Here is a 5,653-nt window from a genome sequence, read left to right on the forward strand (position 1 = left end):
GTAAGCTTAAAAAACATATGAAGCAAATGTAACATGAGGTATGACTGTATAGGGTGCCTATATTCTGCATGTGCAAATGGTTTGAGATACTTATTAGGTCCATAAATTACCATATAGCATATATTCAATACAAAAAACAGCGAGAATTTGTTGTTGACAAAGGACAGCTAGACATATAAAGGGCCCCATTACCTTCAGTAGCTTAGGGCCTCATCAAACCTAAATCCGGCCCTGTTTGGAAGCATACCAGACCCTGCTTAGCTTTGCAAATGTGCTAGCAAGCTTTATACCCCACCATTGGGGGGTGTTAATGGTTTGTTTTTATTTTGATTATATTGTGGATTTTATGTTGATCTTTTCTGTGAGCCGCCCCGAGACCTCCAGGTATAGGGTGGTATATAAATTCAATGAAGAAGAAGAAGAAGAAGAAGAAGAAGAAGAAGAAGAAGAAGAAGAAGAAGAAGAAGATCTTAATTACCGCCTTATTCCTGATGTACATCTTCACTCACCTGCTCTTACCTAGAGGGGTAGATGCCAAATTGCATACCTAACAACATTTCTCTGATGAAAATAGGGACAACCAATTCCATAATAATGTTATTAGTTATACCCCGCCCATTTGACTGGGTTGCCCAAGCCACTCTGGGAGGCTTCCAACATACATAAAAACATCATTAAACTTTTTTTTTTAAAAAAACTTCCCTATACAGGGCTGCCTCCAAATGTCTGCTAAAGGTTGTATAGTTACTAATCTTCTTGGCTTGAGGGTGTGTAGTTGCATAACTACATACCCTCCCAACATTCCCCTGATGAAAATAAGGGATGTCCTAAGGAAAAGTGAGACATGCTGGGATCAAATCAGAAACCAGGACGGCTTCTGCAAATCTGGGACTGTCCTTGGAAAATAGGGAAATTTGGAAGACCTGAAAATATCCTGAGGTGGTGCTGAGTGAGTCTCATCCAGAGACGCACCCCAAACCTCCCACAGAGTTATTTGTACAAGAGGAAGAAGAGAATTCACTTGAGAAGATCAGCAGACATTTTCCTAGGCTGCATAATTTTGTAGTGTGTGCTGCTCATTTTTATAAAGTAAATTTTAGTTCTTGATCCATTCCCAGGCTTCAGAGCAATTTGTGGGAGTAAGGCGTTTTGAACACTAGTACAGAGTTCTCAGTAAACGTACATAAGATCAGGCCGCGTGTCTCCACAACTGTCAAATGTGTTAGTGTGCACAAACACACAAAACCTTCCTGGAAAGAAAAGAGCTAAATAATTACTGCCGCAGACAAGAGACCAAGAGTCTTCTCATGTCACCCTGGGGGTTTCTTCCTTCTGATCACATTTGTGAATGACGGTAGCTGGGCAAAGTTCTCTCGGTGCTGAGGTTTCAGCCCATGGCAAGGCAGTTGTGAGAACACGATGTACATAGTATTCAGTCTAGGTTGGTTTTTGGCACATGGCTGTAAGTGGAAATGTTGAAGCAAGAGCAAGTGTGAGCCAAATTCAGCTCGTGCCGACGGTGTCTACAAAACTGGGGGCAGAAAGTAGTTTGGGTTCTGATGGTAGATCGCAGGGTGATTTACAGTATATTAGCAATAATGCCTGACTCCTAGTTGTTTAACAACAGAATGGGTTTTGTTACCAGAAAATAATTTCCAAAACTAACTTAGGGACAGCTGAAATGAAGAAAGCTAACAGAGTGGGCTTTCATGTGAAAATATTGTGAGCTCAGTTCTGTTCTGATACAAAAAAACAAATTTCTAGGTCAGAATATGCTCAAGAGACACCATTAAAGTCATTTGCAAACCCAGCATAAACAAAACAATGTATTCTTACTGTTTCAACTTTGGTATTTTCTTCTTCTTTTTGTTCACCACTACAATATGCATAAATGGTGGGGAGTTATAAGTTGTTTAAATAAATGAATGAATTATTATTATATATCTTTTGCACCCAGCTCTGGTTGTTAGATCTTGAGGTTCTTGTAAAAACAAAACAAAAAACAACGAAGTACAGTGGTACCTCGGGTTACAGATGCTTCAGGTTACAGACACTTCAGGTTACAGACACTTCAGGTTACAGACTCTGCTAACCCAGAAATAGTACCTCCGGTTAAGAACTTTGCTTCAGGATGAGAACAGAAATCGCGTGACAGCGGCAGCACAAGGCCCCATTAGCTAAAGTGGTACCTCAGGTTAAGAACAGTTTCAGGTTAAGAACGGACCTCCAGAATGAATTAAGTTCTTAACCTGAGGTACCACTGTAGATCTGACAAGACTGAAGTCTGCCCTTCTAACTGTGATTAAAGCTGAGAGCCTAACGCCTATTAGGTCCCGTATAGTAGTCAGATTTGGACCAGAATTCCCCAGCTCAGACTGTTTCACACCAGCTTGATATGTGTTACATATATGGTGTCTAGTAATGGTCATTTATTCCTGCCAACCTAGCAGTTCAAAAGCACATCAAAGTGCAAATAGATAAATAGGTACCGCCTGGCGGGAAGGTAAATGGTGTTTCCGTGCGCTGCTCTGGGTCGCCAGAAGCAGCTTAGTCATGCTGGCCACATGACCCGGAAGCTGTATGCCGGCTCCCTCGGCCAGTAAAGCGAGATGAGCGTCGCAACCCCAGAATCGGCCACGACTGGACCTAATGGTCAGGGGTCCCTTTACCTTTAATGGTCATTTATAAAATGGGCTGCAGGAGAGAAACATTAATAGCCTTAATTTCTCTTGGTAGGAATGAATGTTGCCCCCAACCTTTTATGAGAATCCGAAGGAGTGAAGACTCCTCTAAAACCAAGTACTGTTTCAACCAATCTTGATATTAACATTCTCATGCTCAAAATGAGGGTAACCACCACCATAGGTTAGATAGTTTTGACTTTACATATACATGTCCTTTGAAATAATGCTTGTGTGTCTTTGATGTATCTTATCATATCTGCTCACTAATATCAGTTACTTGCTCTGCATCTATCGCCTACTATCTTATTTACCCTATCTAGTCATCCTTGGGACATTTTCAAAACCAGATTTTCCTTATCCCTGCTTTTCTTTGAGCTTCATTCTTCATCTTTTCCTCAGCACGGTGGGTTCGTCTATGCTTTTAACCCCTTAAAAGTGGTTTCAGGAAGTTAAAAATCTAAAGAAAAAGTTGAAGATAAAAGTGTCTGTACTAGAGATTGCTGATACTACAGTTTCAATTTGCACTCCTAAATGGAATGCCATAAAATTAGCAATCCTGTACGGACTCACCTAGGAATAAATACCGTTGAACTGAACACAATGTGAAGGTGAGCAGCTATCTCAAGACATCATTCTGCATATAAGAGCATGTTTAGACTTACTGAGGTAAGCAAGCAGACATGCACAAGCAGATGAAAGTCAATTCAGAAATTCATTCAGGATAGCCATTTGTGGTCCCTTAGCAGAGTGACACATTCCAGAGTGACACTGAAGTTGCCTAACTACTTTATTCTTTGCAAGCTCTTTTCCCCCCACTCCCCTTAGCGTTTTCTTAAGCAAGGAATCTACACATTGTTAAGCAATTCCATTACAATTGTTCACCCACAATTCTGAACTTCTCAAAGGAAACGCACATATCTCCCCAGTCCTGATTAATCTTACTAAAAGCAACTTTGAACAGCTGGAGCGTTATCTACTCAGCAGATAGTAGATACTCTCCTGCATAACCGCAACCTCCAATTTAGATCAAAGAATGGATTTTGATTACTCAGTAGAGTTTGACGGAAAATTCCGTTAAAGCCTTCCAACCAGCGGAATCCAGAAACTTCTGGCACTGGACATTAAAGCCAAGAGAGTGATAAAATAAACTCAGGTCCATAAACCTACCTTCCCCATTTGGCTGTCTCTCTGCTGCTCATCCAACTGAACCCCAACCATTGTACCTATACCACACATTTCAAGAAAACTACATTTCCCAGGCTTGCCAACAAAGGTCCGTATAGTTAAAGCTATGGTTTTCCCAGTAGTGATGTATGGAAGTGAGAGCTGGACCATAAAGAAGGCTGATCGCCGAAGAATTGATGCTTTTGAATTATGGTGTTGGAGGAGACTCTTGAGAGTCCCATGGACTGCAAGAAGATCAAACCTCTCCATTCTGAAGGAAATCAGCCCTGAGTGCTCACTGGAAGGACGGATCCTGAAGCTGAGGCTCCAATACTTTGGCCACCTCATGAGAAGAGAAGACTCCCTGGAAAAGACCCTGATGTTGGGAAAGATGGAGGGCACAAGGAGAAGGGGATGACAGAGGACGAGGTGGTTGGATAGTGTTCGCGAAGCTACCAGCGTGAGTTTGACCAAACTGCGGGAGGCAGTGGAAGACAGGAGTGCCTGCCGTGCTCTGGTCCAGGGGGTCACGAAGAGTTGGACATGACTAAACGACTAAACAACAACAACAATTCCCAGGATTCTTTGTGAGAAGCCGTGACTCTTAAAGTGGTATAAGAGCCATGGCATCCTGGGAAAGGTAGTTTGTTAAGAGAGCTGGGAATGGTCTAGAGACCCATCATGGATCTGGTGCTTTCTGACCCTGCCATGGTGCAAAAAGCGTTTTAAGAGGTCAACGGCTAAGTTAACAGGTCCATTTCAGCTCCTTAGCATCCAGCTGACTCACTCAGTTCCTGCCCCGACTCCAGCTTGCACGCTAGGTTCTGGACATAGGGGAATTGTACAGATTTGAGGATACGACTGCCTGTCCCTTTTCTGTTCATCCGATTTAATAAGCATGGCCTTTTGCAAAACATGTTTCAGATCATTGCTCACTGCGGCCAGTTAAGATGCCATGAGAGTACCACTGAAGGTCTCCCTTTTAGGACATATGTTCAGGATTGTTCTGTCAGCTCACCTGCTCAAAACTGTCAGGCAAATGCTACGAACTTCACACATACGTGATTATCGTGCATTGTTAAGGAATTTCAGAGGGAAAGCATTAGATGTGGTTTTTATATACAGTGGTACCTCGGGTTAAGTACTTAATTCGTTCCGGAGGTCCGTACTTAACCTGAAACTGTTCTTAACCTGAAGCACCACTTTAGGTAATGGAGCCTCCTGCTGCTGCCGCGCCGCTGGAGCACAATTTCTGTTCTCATCCTGAAGCAAAGCTCTTAACCTGAAGCAATATTTCTGGGTTAACGGAGTCTGTAACCTGAAGCGTATGTAACCTGAAGCATATGTAACCCGAGGTACCACTGTATTTTAAAACGTATTTCATTGATTTGACTTAAACAGAATTGCATAATAACAACAACAATAAATAAAACTTACTCTTCTCCCAGAGTGTGGATTTGCCTCTAAGTAGGACATTGCTTCCATGCAGCTTTTTAAAGTTTTCACAAGCACCAAAAAAATAATTAACTGAAAGTGTCATTCCACAATGTTCTGTGTGTTCTTGATGGGTGAACATCGTGTTCAATGGATAGCACATATTGACTAAAGTCAAACCATGTTGCATAGCTTATTTTTTATAATTTCAAAACTTTATGGTGGTGTTTAATTGTGTGTGAGTGTTATCTATCTATCATCTATCTATCTATCTATCTATCTATCTATCTATCTATCTATCTATCATCTATCATCTATCATCTATCTATCATCTGTCTAATCTATCTCTATACATACATACATACATACAT

Source organism: Podarcis liolepis, assembly GCF_965112155.1.
Source record: "Podarcis liolepis genome assembly, chromosome: 1".
In the NCBI taxonomy this organism is placed as follows: domain Eukaryota; kingdom Metazoa; phylum Chordata; class Lepidosauria; order Squamata; family Lacertidae; genus Podarcis; species Podarcis liolepis.